This window comes from Rhipicephalus sanguineus, chromosome 2, assembly GCF_013339695.2.
Source record: "Rhipicephalus sanguineus isolate Rsan-2018 chromosome 2, BIME_Rsan_1.4, whole genome shotgun sequence".
NCBI lineage: Eukaryota > Metazoa > Arthropoda > Arachnida > Ixodida > Ixodidae > Rhipicephalus > Rhipicephalus sanguineus.
The window spans coordinates 102,946,757-102,966,947 of record NC_051177.1 but is presented as its reverse complement, the minus strand read 5'-3'; the positions used below and the strand labels follow the sequence as shown (position 1 = coordinate 102,966,947).

General features: G+C 46.7%; 1 protein-coding gene and 1 long non-coding RNA gene across 2 annotated transcripts in view; one reads left to right on the top strand and one right to left on the bottom strand.

Annotated features, from left to right (window-relative positions):
* Positions 1-17,208: 17,208 nt before the first annotated feature.
* LOC119383495 (proton-coupled amino acid transporter 1) overlaps positions 17,209-20,191 on the bottom strand; it is a 98,171-nt gene continuing 95,188 nt past the window's right edge. The window contains exon 11 of the transcript XR_007415130.1: positions 17,209-17,945. The gene's annotated coding sequence lies outside the window, so the exon portion shown is untranslated. The remainder of the gene's footprint in view (positions 17,946-20,191) is intronic.
* LOC125757197 (uncharacterized) overlaps positions 20,000-20,191 on the top strand; it is an 18,840-nt gene continuing 18,648 nt past the window's right edge. Inside the window, exon 1 of the long non-coding RNA XR_007415131.1 lies at positions 20,000-20,136. This is a non-coding gene — a long non-coding RNA (uncharacterized LOC125757197). The remainder of the gene's footprint in view (positions 20,137-20,191) is intronic.

Genomic DNA, 20,191 nt, shown 5'->3' with positions numbered 1-20,191 from the left:
CAAATGGTGCGGGAACTCCAAGGTGGCGTCGCCACCTGTATTTTCTTTTTGCGCGTTTTCTCGCTTATTAAGCGTCTTCTCGCAGCAAGCGTGATGTTTTTGGTATCGTGGAAGACTACTTTACTAATGCAAGAAAAATCGTTTAGCTCTTTAGTGTCCCTTTAAACAGCCTCGCTGATAAAATTCATTTTGAAGGGGTAGGGGGGCGGGGCGGGGTTCAGACCCTCTATGTATGTTCCTAAGTGGGTTTGTATGAGTGTGTGATATGCACAGATGCAATGTTTAAAAAATTCGGGGGGCGGGGAGGGGAGGCGTGGTCAGGGTACGGAGATGTCGGGGACATCTCCGCGCACTCTCTTTCAAAATAACTTGGCACTGGCATATAAGCTACAGATGACGTCAGCCACTGACAGGAAGGTGAGTGCCGTCTTCTTCAGTCTCCAACACAGCCGCAAGCCAATTATCGAGCGCCTGAGCATGCCACCGTTGGTTGTGCCAACGACATAGACAAGAGGCATAGTACCAAAAGCGTCGTCCTAAATGTTTATTTCACTGCATTTTTTACAGCGACGTTGCTAAGTTTGCGGGAATGCACGAAAAGATGTCCTTTCTTTGTTTTCTTTTTTCTAAGAACCATAAGGTGATCTAACGCATTATTTTCGCGCAATATGTTCATCACTGTGTGTTGTTATTGGCAGCGCCGTGATTAGCGACTACCACCGTGCAGAAATTCTATAGCTAAACTTGCTTAACAGCATTGATGAGCAATCACGAATTTATTTCGCATCTACATTTGTATACAATTGAGTACTTAACCATATCGAGTACTTGTGTACCTAATTAAGTACATGTGAACCTCCAAGTGTAAATTGTAAAGGATTTCACAAATGAAATATCCTTTCAATTGCCGCTGTGCATTCAATAAAAAAATTGCCTGACGCAATTGCCTGACGCGATTGCTTGCCGAATAGAAAATTGCGTGCCTGACGTACTACTTTCTTTCTTTCTTTCCTTCTTTCCATCTTTCTTTCTTTCTCTCTTTCCTTCCTCTCTTTCTTTCCTTCTTTCTTTCTTTCCTTCATTCTTTCCTTCTTTCCATCTTTCTTTCTTTCGTTCTTTCTTTCTTTCCTTCACATTGTGCAATGCTCCCTCCTAACTGATTCCTTCCTCCATGCAAGGAATGGGACGTTCATCCACATCACTTGCTACAGGCAACAACGACGGTCATGCGTTCATATCCCGGCAACAATGAAATGTGGCATCGTGGAATGACAAGCGACACCGATAAGAGATCGGACTGCCACATCAGAAACAGCAGATTGCCGACTATTGGCAGCGAGATCGACCTATAGGTGGCAGCAGCGTCGCCGCGTTAGTGGAGAGGCGGCGCTTCGTTGTGAGCAGTTTCAGCCGATTGTAGGCGAATAAAATGCGTTGATTGCTGCCTACTGGTAATATATACACTCCTCATTGTTTAATCGATGCACGAAGATCATCCAACGTTCCTATTACTAGTGAGAGAAGCGCAATCTGCCAGGAAAGGATGCCCCGACCTGGATGACAGTCTGCGCTTACGCACTATATGACGTTTTTTGTTGTTTTTTCTGTACCTCTTTAGCTTGTGTTCTGTGTACGCACTGCTGTAGCACGACTGAACTACTTAAGTGTTTACTTCTTGTTCATTTGTACACCAGCCCATATTCCTGTGCAATGAGTCAATAGCACTGTTCACGCGAATACGCATACGCACGTAAGAGTTGAGCACAGAGCTTTCATCGATTGATTGCGTGCACGACAGTGATGCAACAAAGGTCCGGCTGTTTTATGAAATAAGTGTCTTTTTTTTTTTTTCAAAGTAATAATGTCCGCTGCCTTCCATCAATTTATAACAACTCCACACAAAAGCTAAAGATAATGTAAAAAAAGGATGAGGTTTTGCGTGAAATTATACGACATAAATGTAAGGCACGCCGTCGGGCTAAGCACACGGGTGGTTCTGCATAAATTTCTCCCCAAGTTGAAATTGCGCGAGGCAACTCCGTTTTCTCACTGCCGTGTCATTCCATTGTCTGTTTTATCTTTTCTTTTTTTTTAGGGACAGTTTGAGTGCCGAAGTCTCAGACTTCACTCGATAGAAATATTTCGCTGGAGCGCAACTAAAGCGCAACTAAAGCTCATCATGAATTACAGTGCCGCAGTTAAACACCTAACAACAACGCAAAAGTGCATGAGCCTCGTTTTTGTTTACCACCGAGTCGCTAAAACGCTGCATTCACACACAATTTAATGCTCCTCATGTTTGGGACTATGCCAAGCGCACTTTACGATGTGCTTGAACAAGAAAGCGGCATCAACACTGAAATGATTCCGGCGAACCAAGGATAGGACACCGATACACAGCCCTCTCGAAATTCGCACTCACTGATCTTATTACAATGCGCATGCGCCGAGCAAGCCCATTTGCTTCTGTACACCATGTTAGGTATACGTACGAGCAGTTAAAATCGCGCTAACATGACAGAACAAACCACCCTTTGAGAACGTGCAGGACGTACGCGCACATGCAAACACGGCGTGGCTAGCAGACGACGCAGGGAGCAATCCACACTAGGCGCGCTTCAGCCAGTAGCCGCCAGGCGGCGACTCCGCTCGATCTCGCGGCCAATAGCCCACGATCGAGAGAGCACCATTTAATGGAAAACGGCGAATACAAAAGCGCACGCGAGCGGCGCAACTCGAGGGCCGTATTCCAGTGTACGCTCGCCGGCGCCGGCGTTTTCACGCACGACGCCGCCGAAGCCTATACGAGTTATAAAAGCTTCGCTTAATATTCAGCAATTATACCAATAGTTTCAACATGTCTCCAAAGAGCGTTCGGTGCACGATGCACTGTAACTGTATGCAGGATGTTATTTTTCTTAGGCAATACAAATCTTTTATAAAAATTCCATGACAGCCAGGCTCCTTTCGTTTTCGCACATGAACTCTATGTCGAGGCGGAAATACTTTTCCGTAGCTAAAATTACGTTTACGTAGCTGATTAAGAAAAACGCGTTAATTAACTTTTTTTAATTATTGACCTGAGGGCAGTTGTTTATATCAAAAAGTTGTAGTGCGTGCAAGTTTATGGTATACCCATTATTTAAAAATCGCAAAAGTTGCACTTAATTAGAGATATCCATCATCGAATTTTAAGGCCGATACCGAAACTGACCGGTGCGCAGGAAACGCAAGCGCTCTAATACGTCAGATCGGAATTATACCTCGACAAGGAAGTGTCGAAGTTAAAGCAAGGCGTGCCGCAGCAGAATCTCTTCAGGAAAATCGGCAAGCATTCTGAAATACAGTAAATAACAGCTCATTGTCTGCGTGCAATGTGTGATGCTTGTCTGTTTCTTTCTTGCAGGCGCGAAAACCTATTTCGGCCTGTCTGCAAGAAGCGCCGCAGTGGCTACCCACGAGTTTTATGCTTTATAGGGATAGAAAATGTTCATATCGCATTTTTTTTTTTTTGTGCGCAGCTCGAAAGAAACAGATAAGCACCAAACTCCACACGCAAAGGTAAGGCGATCCGATAGGGCAAGTGAGATGACTTGCCGCTTTTCACGAAAAGATACAGCCGCGACGCGCCTTCATTCAAATTTCGTCACTCGCCCTGTCACATGTAGTTTCCGGTCTGACGTAACAGAGCGGTCCCGTCTTTTGCGCGCCGGGCGCGGTCAGTGTCGGTATCGGTCCTAAAATTCGATGACGAATATCTCTAATTGAAGTGCAACTTTCGTGATTTCTAAAACATGGGTATGCCATAAATTGGCACGCACTACAACTATCTAATACAAACACATGCCCTCAAGTCAATAATCAAAAAGTTCATTAACGAGCTATTGTTAATTAGTCGCATCAGTGTTATTTTAACTGCTGCAAAGTATTTCCGCCTCGACGTGGAGCTCGTGTGCGGAAACGGCAGTAATCTTACTGTCATAGGATTTTTATGAGAAATCTGTATTGTCTAAAAAAAAAGCGTCTTGTATGTGTAGCTTGTAAATTTTGCTGCCTACCACGCTGTTACGTGTTGTTGTCGTGTTATTTACAGACCTGAAGGACCCTGTTTCGAGGGCGCCGGCGCTGCGCGTCTGCCCCTCGATCAGTCGTCCTACCCGATGATTGCTATATGATGAGAGGAGGTGAAAGAATGCCTCAGACGTAAACAAACGCGCGGGTTCTAGGAAAGGCGTCCCAAGGACTTCGAGAAATTCTCGCAGAGCCGAACAGAAAGGAGCACCTGCCGACGACGTTAATGGCTCGCTGCATGCTATATTTAACTTTCGACAGCACTGTTTCTGCTCTTGTTTTATGGGGGATTGTATGCTTTACAGCAGCGCCCGCGTACGATGCCTCACCAGTGAGAAATTGTTGCCTAAGCTATTCCGACGTTTTCTACGTGCTTCAAGGCTGCGATATGATCGCGAACGCGAACATTTAGGCATTTGGTAATGTCGCATGTCGGGAGAGCAGCAGCAATAAATATGTTTTGTTTTTTTTATACTGAGCCTTCGGAACGTGTGAAGGACACGACTCCGGGAGCCTTTCCTTCTTTTCTTAAATTCGATTATCACGTTAGGACAGTGGTAGGAAATATTGTAGCGCTGAAAACCTGCAGTATGAACTGCCCAACTTTAATGAAACGGCAGGAAGGGGATGACGGAAGCTTGCGATGAAAAAAATCCGTAAACAGGGGGTTTGTGCTCGAGCCGACGTTTCGACAAGTGGACTTGTCTTCTTCAAGGCTGGAACACGAAATTTTAATGAGACTGTTGTCATCCGCAATTACCGACATTCGAGGTGCGTTAACTGTCGCTGCCTTGCTGTTCCGGCATTGGCAGTGAAAGCGTGGCTAGCGCTTGGACGGTTTAGAAGGTCTAGAAGGGTTTAGATGCAAGAGACTGCTGCAGAAACGACGTAGCCAACAATTAACTGCGGGCAACGTGCTGCATGTGCGTTGTGGCACGCACAAGGACGCTATACAGTTTCTGCTACGAATTCAAACTTCCTGCACAACGGAGCGGAGAAACGGACTTTGAAAAAAAAAAACAAGAAAAGAAAACACTTGAGGCTGCAAATGTTGACAATTATCCGTCTGTCTAATCCGGTTCACCATCGGTGCGACGTCATTCTTTTTACGACCGTCATTCATTGCACCAACAAGATCCAAAGGAATCGAATGTCTGATGTTATTTTCGTAACTTGCACACCTTTCCGGACAACACTTAGCAGGATTTTGAGCTCTTTTTGCATATGAAGGCAAACAATGTGCCCATAGGTTTATGGTCGGTAAGGTGCGTGATCCAAGCTGCTGCAGTGTTGCTAAAGATATGCTAAGCACGTCCAATCCGCCTCGCCTTCCTGCGCTCAATGTGTGCGCACGTTTATGTACTTATTTTTTCTGCGTACTTTCGCATTTCTAAGTTACTTTCGGTTACAAATCAAAGGAGGGCATAAGCATTAGAGCTGTGCACGGGCCGTATTTCCGAGCCCGAGCCCGGCCCGGGCCCGCTGACTTTGTCGAAGGCCCGCCCGAGCCCGGCGGCAAAGGGCTGCGAGCCCGCCCGTCCCGGCCCGACGTACGAAAGCACAATCCCGGGCCCGGCCCGGCCCGGCCGGGCTTTTTGATGGTTCGCTGCGAAAACAAAACATCGTTTTCCGGTAATTTGGCATTTTATTGAGCCTATCGAATATGATCAAACGACACACAACGAACAGTCTATTACACAGATTTACAAATTACAAGTAGACGGCCTCATGCCAGCAACAATGAAGTTGGCTCGCCAAAGCCGTCACGTGTATGGGGTATGCCCATGCAAGCCTCAGCTTGCACGAAGGCGATTTATACGTCGGGTCGCTGTCGCGTGCATTTTCACTCATATATAACGTGAACAGTCGCGTGGCGGCATCACTAGCTCAGGTGGTGTTACTTCTCTGTTTGTCGGAGTGCAACAGAGGCAGTGCTTTACCTGCTCCCCTTTTATTTAAAGTAGCGAATGGAAAGGAAAAGCGGTAAAGGGCGGTCGCGGAAAAGGCGTTGATGCGTGCTGGAAAACAATTCACGCTCATTCTCTATATTTCGGGCTTGAGCCGGGCTTTACGCAGGGCCCGAGCCCGGCCCGATGAAACTGCAAGTAGCCCGAGCCCGGCCCGGGCCCGAGGTGAAAATACGTCGGCCCGCCCGAGCCCGGCCCGCGGGCCGGGTCGGGCTTGGGCTTTCGGGCTACCCGGAGCCCGTGCACACCTCTAATAAGCATACAAATCGACACTCCGAACTCACGAATTTGCTATCGCTCTGAGAACTTGTACCTCGGAACATAAATAGTTGCTACTCCAATCGGCACGCGTATACGAAACGTCCCATTGTTGCTTCTGTCTTTTAAAGACGGTAGTCTTTCTTGGACTATACTTGGACGCAGAATTTTTAGTCTGTCTGTCTGCCTGTGTCTGTCACACGATTCAGCCACCCGGCCAAGGTTTAAGCACTTCCTGAACGCCCAGCCGTCTTGAACTGGTAGCTACGTTCATGCTTGGGAACATTGTCAATGAAAAAGCAAATATTACGCATATCTGAGGCGCAACATCAATACGCAAGTATTAGGTAGTGTGTTCCTTTACTATAAAATACGTACATATGTAATTCTGAAGACCCTAGTGTTTCTTAGGCTGTGCTGAAAATGCGACGCTATGCACGAGAAAGCCCTCTGCTGACGATATGGTGCTGCCACGTGGCAGTGGCCCTGGGAACAGCATCACGGGTGGCCGCGGATGAGACCAGGACTCATGTAGTACGGCCGGCAGAATACTATCGTCTTTCGACGGCATTTGCAGCGAAGCACGCAGATACGCCGCCATTTTTTTTCGATAACTCAGACCAGACCGACAAACCAGGGGCGTAGCCAGAAATTTTTTTCGGGGGGGGGGGGGGTTCAACCACACTTTATGTATGTTCGTGCGTGCGTTTGAATGTGTGCGTGCCTATATACGCAAGCAAAACTGAAAAATTTCGGGGGGGGGTTTGAACCCCCCCAACCCCCCCCCCCCCCTTGGCTACGCCCCTGCGACAAACTATTGTCGGTCTGGTCCGAGTATTATTGGCTAATTGATTGACAAGCACAATGCCTATTTAAGAGCGGTAAAAGGGCACAAGAAACTGGGACACAAAGAAGCCACACAGGGCACACAAAGCGCTAAATATGGACCAACGTGCCTAGATTGCCACTTTGGGGAACAATGCCTATATTTGAATGGCGATACATTTGAAACGTGTTTCTCCGCACGAGGTGAATAAGGTCTCGCGTCTGAACACACCGATGTCTGTCCTATAACATCGCAACTGCTCCCGCTACAGTATTTCCGGCACGTATAGTAGCTCTTCGGGGAGGAGTCGCGAGAGTCCAGTTGAACTATAACGTGACTCCGTTAGCGATGAAACAATGCGTGGGAAGGCATGCACTGCTGTGTCGAATGGAAAAAAAAAATTAACAATTCGGCGCACGCTTTCGAAGCTCGTTCGTGGTGAGTTTTCCTGCATAACGTTTTCATTTTATTTTTTAGGGGCGAAGCTTCTTAAGCCCTGGGTCTGTCCTTCTGTGACCGGTTTGTAACCACTCGTCAACGTCATCTTCTTCTACTGCATACCAGAACGCGCGCTTCTCGCGAGCTAGTATGCAGTTCTGGTATGCAGTCGCAGAAGAAGACGACGTTGACGAGTGACTCTCGTGCGTGTTCGCCTGTGTGGCATTCTTTCTCCTTTACTGCGCGCGTTCTGGTATGCAGTAGAAGAAGACGACGACGTTGACGAGTGACACTCTCGTGCGTGTTCGCCTGTGTGGTGTTTTCTTCTTTACTACGTCGTGGGTCTGTCCTTCCTCTGTGACCGGTTCGTAACCACCTAGTTGTATGACTAACTCAGCAGGTGGCGCTAGTGTGAGTGACGCCATGATGACGTCAATCGCACGTGACTGACGCAATAAACGGCAATCGCTCTTGACGCGCTTCCTCTTTCGCAGCGAGTCACCGGATGGAGCAGGTGGCTGTAGACAGCAGACGAACAAAATAAAAGAACAAAATAAAAGTTGATTTGTATATACGCACACAGTCTCACGTCTTTCTTAATGATGTAATGGGCGAACTTTCACGGGAGGGTTACGGTTTTACCGATGATCTCCCCCTCTCGAGCTTCGCCCACTTATCATCATTCATTCCGTGGATATGGCGTGATTTTTTTGTTCTGCTCATTCTGGAGTGAGGAAGCGCTTAAGAGCTCAGCCTGTTAAACGGTTAGAGCTTCCCATAAATCATTGCTTGCTGCGAGGATTACGTATAACTAGCTGGTTATAATACGGGTAAACGGCAGCTGCGCGGGTAATTTATTCCTGCTGGCTACCTGTCCCGACGGTCTCTAGTGGTTGAGGTGCTCGACTGCTGACCCGAAGGTCGCGGGATCGAACCCCGGCCGCGGCGGCCGCATTTCGATTGAGGCGAAATGCTTGAGGCCCGTGTACTTAAAGTTGCACGTTAAAGAACACCAGATGGTCGAAATTTCCGGAGCCCTCCACTACGACGTCCCTTATAATCATACCGTAGTTTTAAGACGTAAAACGTCAACAATTATTGTTCCTGCCAGATTTTCGGTTAGCGCTGTTTGCTGAGAGCGTGGCAACATGTAGCGAAATATGAATTGGTCCATGTAAGCAGCAGGGAGCTTGACTACAGACGTACGCGCATACCTTTTCTAAGGATTACATATCCGCGGCAACGGTCTCGCACACGTGTCCTCCGGAGCCGTTGCTCCATGTGGCCATGGGGGCGAGACGCACGGGGCTTTTAGGCATTCCAGCGCGCTTCACAGAAGGCATGCGAGGACGAGATTTTTATTTCCCCATCCTAAAGGGCGAACTGGAGGCCCCACTTAATTATTGAACAGTGCAAAGAACAAAAAAATTATGCGTGCCTTTAACTGACTTAACGTCGCGAAGGCCAATGAAACGGCGAAGCGTTCTCCGTCGTAGCGCTAAGCTTCACGAAACTTCACAAGCATTCCAAAGCAATTCGAAGCCAGTAGATAGGTTAGTGCAAGCTATAAAGTGGTTGAGCGGTTTCTTTTTGCAACATCTTCGGAAATGTCTGGTCGTTCCTCAACCTCATTGAGCTTGGGCAAAGCTGTGGTAAATCGGTGCTACTTCTGGCCGTTACTCACTCTCAAAGGCGGCATTTTACCGGCAAGCAAAGAGTCCATACCCGATAGGCTAATGATGAAGAGGGGGCGCGCATAATACGGCACACACATATGCAGGCCGTTTACGCATCTGGCGTTCCATTGCAAGGAGCGCAAAGAAGGTATACTTGCAAGCCCCTGTTTTGACGAACAACAGTAATGCACAGGCACAAGGGCTCCACGCAGAGGGAGATTATAGAGGCCTTCCATATCGGGAAGGAGGGGCCCAGTTGCATTATCACCCATCTAGTAATCTGCAGGAGGATGAGATATAGCCTTTCTAGAACGACACGTGAGATAATCGCTGAGCGCTGGTTTTTGTAATGTTTTTTTTTTATCTGGTCAAACTGCGTTTTAAATATGTTATTTTTTCCCTGAATAACGAAGTCAGCTGCTAGTAGCGCGTCGTCCTGTGTCCATCTTTCCTTGAGTGCCGTGTTATTCGCGCCCTCTTTTCAGCATGAACCAATACCAACTAGCCCAACTTTTTATTATGCCGCTAGGCTAGTTATAGACGGCCTCTTCAAGTTTAGGGGCCCGGAGGTGAGTATAGTGGGGCCTGCCTAATTTCTACGCCAGACACCTGCGAGGAGCTTCTTGGCACGTACCCGTGCTTCTATAGGTCGTCGCTAGGCTTTAGCTAGGTGATGCTAGGTTGTTTCTACGTTGATTCTCAGCGCAGAGAGGTTCGAGTTAAACCACACACAGTCAGAGACGCGACACGGATGTCCAAACTCCAGAGACAGAAACTCGCGCTCAAACCGAGCGCTCGCATCACTCATAGATCTACGGGCAGGCCGTCGTTGGCGTAGGCCTTCCACCGCTTCAGGGCTTTTTCGCAGCCGCCGTTGCCTTACCTGTTCCCTAGCCCCCACTCCCTCCGAAATTTTTTCCCACGGAATACAGAGCACAAAATGACACTCGACCCCACTTACCTGCCCGGACCCCATGTTGGAACAAGGAGGTGCCCCCCCCCCCCCCCCCCTACCCCGAAAAAAATTTCTGCCTATGCCACTGCAGCCCCTCCGCCTAATAATGAAAGGGAGCGCCAAGTCTGCCCCAGACCTTTAATCAGGAGTACCTGTCCCGTCATCAGCGAAGCGCAGGTTACTGAGATACTCTCCGTTAACTCTTATCCCTAATTCTTCCCAATCTAGGGCCCTGAAAACCTCCTGTAAACACGCGGTGAATAGCATTGGAGAGATCGTGTCTCCCTGCCGTACGCCCTTCTTTATTGGAATTCTGTCGCTTTCTTTATGAAGGACTATAGTGGCTGTGGATGCGCTGTAGATTTCTTCCATTATGTTTATATAGGCTTCGTCGATGCCCTGATTCCGCAGTGCTTGCATGACTGCTGATGTCTCCACCGAATCAAATTGCTTCTCGTAATCTATGAAGGCTATGTATAGGGGTTGGTTGTATTCCGCGCATTTCTCTATCACCTGATTGATAGTATGAATATGGTCTATTGTTGAGAAGCCTGTACGAAATCCTGCCTGGTCCCTTGGTTGATTAAACTCTAATGTCGTATTAATTCTGTTAGCAATTACTTTTGTGAATAGCTTGTAGACAACGGACAGTAAGCTGATGGGCCTGTAATTTTTCAGGTCCTTGACGTCCCCTTTCTTATGGATCAAGATGATGTTGGCATTCTTCCAAGATTCTGGTATCCTCCCTGTCGAGAGACACTTCGTATACAGGGTGGCCAGTTTCTCTAACATAATCTCTCCACCGTCTTTCAACAAGTCTGATGTTACCTGATCCTCTTACCTGAGATGGAGAGTATCTCAGTAACCTGCGCTTCGCTGATGACATTGCATTGATGAGTAACGCGGGAGACGAATTACAGCTCATGATTACTGAACTGGATACGGAAAGTAGAAGAGTAGGTCTGAAAATTAATATGCATAAAACTAAAGTAATGTGGAACAATCTTGGCAGAGAACAGCGCTTCGCGATAGGTGGCGAGACGCTGGAAGTTGTAAAGGAGTACGTCTACTTAGGACAGCTAGTAACCGCGGAGCCGAACCATGAGAGTGAAATAACTAGAAGAATAAGGATGGGATGGGGCTCATTCGGCAAGCATTATCAAATCATGAATAGTAGTCTACCACTATCTCTCAAGAGGAAGGTATATAACAGCTGCATCTTACCGGTACTTACCTACGGAGCAGAAACCTGGAGACTTACAAAGAGGGTTCAACTTAAATTGAGGACGACGCAGAGAGCGATGGAAAGGAAAATGATAGGTGTAACCTTAAGAGACAGGAAGAGAGCAGAGTGGGTCAGGGAACAAACGGGGGTTAAGGATATCATAGTTGAAATTAAGAGGAAGAAATGGATATGGGCCGGCCACGTAGCACGTCGGCAGGATAACCGGTGGTCATTAAGGGTAACTGACTGGATTCCAAGAGAGGGCAAACGCGTGAGGGGAAGACAGAAATTAGGTGGGTAGATGAGATTAAGAAGTTTGCAGGTATAACGTGGCAACAGAAAGCACAGGACCGGGTGGATTGGCGGAACATGGGAGAGGCCTTTGCCCTGCAGTGGGCGTAGACAGGCTGATGATGATGATGATGATGATGACCTGTCCCGTCATTTGACACAGGTATTTGACGATAGTGACGGCCGAGGACCTCTGATATTGCATTCCAATAACTGCTTACATCTTAACTTTACTCACGGAAAACGGGAGACCAAAGGCAAGCCGTTGTGAAAAGCACGTGATCGCTTCGTTTTCATTTTTTTTTCATTCATTACGAAGCTTATTTTCTGTCGAACTCGACCAAACCGTGGCGGGGGGTGGTGGTGGGGGGGGGGGGGGGGGGGGGGGGCGCTGCGATGAAACTTGGCCCACCCTAAAGTAGAACACTGCGCACGCCTATGGGTGAATGAACGTGCCACAAAGCTGAAATATCGCAAGCATCTTACGCGTGACGTTTACGCGACGTCTTGCGGCGGGCAGTTAACGAAGATTAAGGAAAAAGAAGAAAAATGTACGCAAATGAGTTTTAATGCGCATATCACATACGGCTGTTATCGGCTGACATTTAGCTAGCTTTCCGGGAGAACTCTTCGTTACATCTCATTCAAATTGATTGAACATATCAGGCATACTCCGTTCTTCGGAAGATCTCGCTACCTTGCCTCCAGCTTTGATTGCGGGCCCCAAAATTATAGATTATTTTGTCTCTTTGATTATTTCTAATATCTTCACGTTCTGGTTCTAAGATCTCATATGTGTTCGCGACTACTAACCTTAGTTCATCTGTTTTTACCCGGACTAGTGCATCGCTGGCCTTGTTTATAGCGGAACTGTAAATGGCACACCTACTTGATTTTGCGGTGTCCATGCGTGTACAAAAAGAAAGAATCCGCGTGACCTCCTCCGAATGTCCCTACATAGCTACACATGATGACGTCATTAAAGGGACACTAAAGGCAAATATTGAGTCGACGTTGATTGTTGAAATAGCGGTCCAGAAACCTCGTAGTGCTACTTTTGTGCCAAGGAAGTCCTCATTTTGAAATAAAATCACGTTTTAGTAGTCCGCATCGCGTTGGCGCACTTCAAGTCACCGCTGCCGTGCCCAACGTTGCCCGCCTTTACTGCGCGGCGGCGTGCACTGGCGGCATGCGCCATTCGGGCATCCGGCAACATCACATGCATGCGGCATTTTGTCGAACTTTCTGTCACAGCGACTTTCACGAGCGCGCAAGCACACGCGCGGCAGTACGCGATACCGAAACTACCACCGTTTTCGCCGGGCGAAGCGCAGATCGGCGAAAACGGAACCTTTGAACCACGCGCGCCGTTCCCCATGGCAACGTCAAAGAGGTTCTTTTTTCCATGAATCAAACAGAAACGAACAAACAGCATTTTATTACGTCTCTTGATGCACGGAAGGTTCTTTTTTTATTGCTGCTAGTTTGATTACTAGCGATTAATTGTAGGCAGACTCTCATACGTCATCGGGATCATTTTGAAAATGTGCCGCTCGTGGCGCTCATCGTGTGATACATTTAGCTTAATTTCTCGGTAAGTAGGGCACTGCTGTTGATAATATTGTCGTTTTAGAATGAATGAATGAAACAACTTTATTGCGAGTTCCGGCTAGTTGCTGGTCCGGGCCAGACCGCTCAGATGGCAATAAAATGGAAAGACTTTTCGTCTGTGTCTTTGTGTTGCGTGCCCAATATTATCATTATGCGCTCAGATGGAGGACGGGAGATCTTGTCTTCCACAAGCCTCCCTGGCCTGCTGGATAGCCCAGGTTTGGTCCTGTAGATCGGAGCTGAGCAGCGTTTTAGACGTTGTCATACATTGAGCTTTCACTCTGACATAAATTGTTATTTGCCTTTAGTGTCCCTTAAATGACATGTCGATCGGTCGAAGGTGGGCCGATCCCGGAGGCAGTTCGACACCGTGTCACCCGTGTGAGGTGGGGAAAGTTTCATTGTAGTGGTGCGAATTTCGTGCGTGTTTCGCCACGTCAATGACGTCATTCGAGTCTATAGGCGTTGCTTGACGCGGTCGTTGTGAGAACGCCCGATGAGCAGCGCGCTTATCAAGAACGCTGACGAGAGCAGAGACAGGAGTGCGCCCGTGAGCTCAGCGGGTCACCCACGTTCAAGGAGTGCAATGGCTCCAACTTTTTATCGACAAATTTCACTCTTTCTTTGGGTGTGTGAAATTGGGATAAATCGTTGGCTTAACTATAGCTTGTGAACACATTCACCTTGTACTAGTTTATATCATGCAAAGCACTGCTGTCAACGCAGGGGACGGAATCTATTTCGTTATTGCTTCCCGGTCCAAACTTTTCCAGGTTCACTTCCATTTATTGCGCTTGACCCGAAAGAATGTAATGTATTCGATATTGTCAATCAGTTCTTTTCCTCGATCTCTAAAAAATTGGGGCAGCTATATGCACTAAAGGTGCAAAGACTGAGGAAACAGTGGAGTTGGTGGCCTTCCCATATAGCATGTCTGCAACCTCCAACTCGCCTCCGCTAAAGTATGTCAGCAGTATGGCAGCTACCCCCACGACAGCTGTACACTGAGTATTCGCCATTCTGACTGTTTTAACGAATTCACATAGAACTTCTCTACTTCTAGATTATCACGAGCGGACGTAGCACATGCGCAGGATTCTTAGGCGAGTGGGGTGGGATGGTGAAGGGGGGGAGGGGAGGGGGCCACTTTCACCGCAGCTCCACCGCCCTCACATATTCGAGTCGAGTGCAAAAGAAAAATTACGCTTCGCAAAGGAAGCAAAAAAATAAAAATTTAAAAATAAGCGATGACGTGCTTCTTAGCTTTCCGGGGGCAAAGGTGGGAATGAACAGTTCTTGTAATTTAAGGGTTCTCGGCCGCCATTATCGACAAAAACAAAACCTGTCAGGCCACTAACCCTACACTTTAAACAATGACGGTAAAGATATGGGCAGACTTGGCACCCCCATTTGACGACAAGCCCCCCCCCCCCTTGCTTCCATGTACGCACGCCTATGGACTACTACAGCAAAATCTTGTATTACTTATTACACGTACGGCGCAGCCCCCATAGAAACGAAACCAACGAAACTGCCAGGAAGTGGTCATTTCCGCTCTCTCGCGTGAATAATAATAAGTGATGTCAGGCAGAGCGCGCTGAAATTGAAACTCCTGGCTTCCTGTGTCGCAAGGGCGCTGACGGTGCGACGCGTGCAAACAGCAGTCAGCTTAGAACCCCCCCCCCCCCCCCCCCCCCCCGGATGACGTCCAGGCGCGTTACAGAATCCTGATCAAACAAAACACTTGGCACACATAACGGCAGATTTTTTCTGCGTTCATCTAATCTTACTACTGTTCACAGCAGCTTGCCCGAACCAGCCCTTTTTCATTTGCACTTCTTGTGCCATATTTCGCTGGACATAGTTCTCAAGGGCATACATTCTCGCGATTTCCGCGTCGTCGAGTGGAAGCAGTCTACTTACACAATATTGGTGTTCGTCAGCCCACTGAAATAACGGGAGCATTCCAGTTCGACGCAATGTGTTGGCCCGCTTCCACAAGTAACTGCCGAGGTACTGCTGGTAGTGCGGGACATCACAGATGCCCGCTCTTCATCAATCACAAAAGGTCGTCTTACTCGATCCCCACGTGCAACGGGTCTGAACCAGCATCGTTAAAAAAATTGCTCATGTTATTTTTACTTTTAAACAGCCTCATTTTTACCAACCGACGTCGTGCCAATGCTCATCATACACGAACGTCTCGTTTCCGCGAGGAACTGCTGGCAACATTTAAGCAGGAGTCAGCGGTTGCCATAGGGAATTCTTCGCAAAATTCGAGTTCGTGTAACTAACAGAGTACACGCGACCTAAGCACTCGTACGGTTTTGGATCCTAGGTGGGGTATATATTTTATTTATTTTTTCCTTCAATGCTGTGCTCACTGGCGTAGCTAGCCAAGGGAGTTGAGGAGGTTCAACCCCTCCCCCCCCCCTCCCGCCGAAATTTTTACATACTATATGTGTAGTTTACACACACGAAGATACACACAGAAGGGTAATCAGCCCCCCCCCCCCCCACGCCCCTACCACCCTTACAAATAAAAGCTACTAGCTATGCCCTTGGCTGTGCTCTAAGTACTTTTAGATCATTAACGCCATACGCACACCAGCGGGAAGTCATCCTTCCTTTAAGGTGGCTAAAAAAGGTAGCGTGGCACCCATCCTTGGTGATTCGATGTCAAACTGCACAAACCGTCAAAATTTTTTAGAGAAACCATTGTTGTCTGCCTGCGAGGTTGTTTAGCAGAAAGGACAAACAATCCACGTAACCATCGCTTGAAACTCTGCAATACATTCCTAATACTCCATAAAGTTCGCAGTGGTTTGTCGTAACCTGCCCACTTTCACTTAACTTTGGGAGGATACCTTTTGTTTTGATGGCAGGGCATGGAGCGAAGGTTCCATTGCCACCTAACTCCATATGAATTGCATACATTATCAAAATGTGTCACATGACTGGTTGTAGTGGAGGCCTTAAGCAGCACTAATTGACACTCGGGCACTAAAACCTGCTCGAAATCATTTGGAATGCCCATCGGTGCATGAAGATTACAGAGAGCTCACATAATTAGTTGCATTTCTTATTCCAAGCTTCTTGAAAATTATGTTGTAGACCAGTGGTCGGCAACCTGCGGCCCACGTGACAGTATTATGCAGCCCCGGCACAAAGTCCGATCCCCCCTCCTCCTTGTGACTTCCTATCTGAAGGCCGATATGGCAGTTTAGATCGCAAATGGGGTTGACAGAAAAAAAAGAAAAATAAACATGATTTCTATTCCAGTTTTGTGCATTATTGTCAATACGCCGAATTTTTTCTCTGCCTGCAAAGCACCCCACCCCGCCTTGCCTTGCCGTGCGGCCTCCGTCGTGTCAGTTTCATGCCAACTCGGCACTCCGCCTGAAAGGTTCTCTACCCCTGTTGTAGACCATTGTAGTGTCACACAACACACATAAGACACTAGTTCAGTTCAGCCGACTCGAAGGCTGTGCTACTGCAAAGACTGAACAAATCTGAAGTACAGCAGAGAAAATCGGATACAGGAGCAGCAGAGATGCATCCTGAGTGCTACATAAACAGTCAACTGGAAACCTATACCGAAATACGGATTACTATTTCGTGTTGGTCCTCTCTGATTGACCATTTCGAAATATGTCAGGACCCCTTGCACAGAAAGTGCCGGCTACGCGAAGCGTGACGACAGGAAGCAAACATAATAGTAGTATTCCGTATTCCACGGTACACTATAGGCCCTCTGATGCTAAGGGCTTCCAAAAGAAGAGGTGATGGAAGATCATGCTACAACTTCCTAAGCAGGTAAACAAGCAGTAAGGCACAAGATTGGTCCCATCACCATGTAGTGACAGTAGATTTAATGTTTTGTACAAATGTAATGTTAACAAATTTTCTTTATTTAAACAGCGATTCAGAAGGCAAAGAGAAAGGGATGAGAGCAACAATGTACATAAAACTTCAATTGTTTCATGTGAATTTCTGCTCTGTAAGCCTCTCTATCAACAGTGGTAGACACATGTTCAATACACTTGTCCACACATAAGTGAGACAACTGCCAATCACGCCGATCAATAATTAATTAATCATATTGAATAAAAACATGATGTTCCTTCATAAGGCAATAGATTTTCTCTATCAAGTACAAGCAATCAATTAAATATTTTACATTTATTTATACTTTACTATTACTAAATGACACGGCTGTGTATAATACATGCATTTGTATAAATACAAGAGTGCATAACAACGTATACATATAAATCTAAACATGTGTACACAAGCTTTATCATAAAATGGGAAGAAAAATGGCCCCATAGGACAAGGAGCCACACTCACTGAAGAAACAGCAAAATGACTCATACTGCACCTATGCCAGCATCTGAGAGAAGATGCCAGTCACAATCACCAATTCATGCCTCAATTTATACAGCTGCAAATCAGCCAATACCGATTTGGAGTCATGACTAAAGTAACCGACAACGCATTTCGCGTTCAAAGAACTACTTGCTGATGTAAAGGGTGCCTGCAATTTTCGTAGCTTTTTTCAATCCCATCAAGAGAAACACGTTAAGGCACAGAGTTAACAAACATTACAACAGTAAATAAAAAGGCACTTGCACCACAAATGTGTTGGGAAATCAGTTATTTGAGCATGTTCGTGCACATGAAATGGAAGACTGTGATTGCAGTTGCTGATGCCGTTGACAGCTACTGTTTCTTCCCAGGAGTGCAGTCATGAATGTAAGGCACGCGGGTATCAGTTCTCACAAGAAAAACGAAGCATACAACTTATCACAGAGTGCAACAATGCACTGAAAATATACACATAGGTTCGCTCATTGAAGGCACTTGCAAATTGTGCTGAAAGCAAACCCTTATTAGTATATACATACGTGGTAAGATGAAAAAAGTTCATGGAAGCACCTTTTCCTAGAAGCAGCTCAAATTACCAGACTAGAAAAAAAGATGCAAAGACCTGGAGGAAGCAAGGACACTCAACATCACGTTGCTAATAAGCAGTACTGTACACCTTATTGTGGTGGTGGTCTGCTACCCACCATAGTGGCAGCTAGAGTTCAGACACAAGCTGCACGAGAAAGAACAGCTAAACAACCAACAAAGCACAGTAGATGCCAAACAATATGCTCCAAGGGACACAAGAAAAGTGCTTACACAATTTCCTATAGTGCCATGCTAAAGATGCATGAGAATCTCTTGAATAATCACAAAGCACACACTCAAATGACGAAGTTAAGCACTCTCAAACAGAGGTGCATTGTTCAGTGGCCTCAGTGGTGCGGCACATGCAGTGAGTGACCAGCGTGCACAATTAAAAACATTGAGGTGAAATGCATTCACATAAGCAATCTCTACAACTGTCCAGAAGGCCAACGTGATTTTAAATGGTTGGCCAAGCGTCCAATCATCGCATTGTAGATCCAGTGGAAACCACGGGATGCTAGACTGAAGGACTTGTGTTGTAATGAATGAAATGAAAAAGTGAGCACATTAATGGAATGTGACTGGAAGCCCCAAGCACACTATCAGAGTCCTTGGCAGAGGACTCTGGTCATGCGAGATGAGAATCTTAACAAGCATGACAGCTGCTGCCAGACGGTAAGCTCAGCTCACGTCAGCACTGTAGCTACAGGAGCATCACTTGGTTATGACAATAACTGCTTCACGTAACGTAGACAACACATGACAATGCGTGCAATTACATTGCTAATCCTCGGCATTTCCAATAGTTTCTGACAAGGTGGGCTCCATTTTGATAAGGTAACTAAATGCCCATGAATCAGTACAATGTCCTTGGCCTAACGTACCACAAGTATTAAAAAGTGAAAACACCCATCACAGGTAGCAAGCTCCTCTCAAGGCTCAATAAATACATCTTGCTACCACCCACAGTAGTTCATTCATCACCATGTCTAGAACAAATGCCAGTTCATTGTGAGCACACTCAAAAGACGTCCTTCCTGCTAGAAGTCACTAGTTCAGAGGGTGATATGGGTAAGACACTGCTTTCCGGAAAGTTAATCTTCAACTCTATGCTGGCATAGCTATGCAAAATTAAGTTGTATTCGCTATGCGCTTAACAGCAATTTTATAGCAGAATGCCAGCACATATACAGAGCAACACTGATTTCATTATGCACTTGGTTCAAACAGTACCAAGATTCAAATCGTTACTAGTGGCGCTGTCGACACAGAACCAATTCACCAGCATTAGCATTCACAGATTTTGGGTATTCAGCCAGAGCGTGACACAAAGTGCAAGCTCCTTTAGACAAGGGCATTTCACGTCTTTCACATGCTTTAGCATTCTTGCAACTGCTTAGAAGCACATTACAGCACCAACACAGTGCCATTTCTAAAACTGAACAAGAGTCTCATAGCAAACCTGCTTTGTTGAAACATTATTTACATGCATTCTTCAATTCCAGTATGTCTATCTGCATCTCTGTCTTTGCTACGTCTTCCATCAATTTATCCTTTCCCATAATTTGCTCTCGAAGAATGCCTAAACAGATCAATAAGGCACAGCTGCACCCAGTATGAACACGCACATGCACAGTTAAACATTCTGGTGAACTGCAACGGTTTTCCTTATGTCTGATAAAGCATGAAAAAAGCTTCCTTCAAGTTTGGTACAGGAAGATAAAGAGCGTACCCTGTTTCTGTACTTCTAGGCAGTTGCAAACTTCTACCGCGGCTTATACAGAAGACCACGTAGCAAGTCCTCCTACGTCCCCATGCCACGCACGGGAACCAAGCGCGTTTGCTGACGGAGCGAGCGCAAAGTAATCACTTTGGGCTGCCGCTTGGATTGAAAAGGTGTTAATAAGTTCCGTGTTG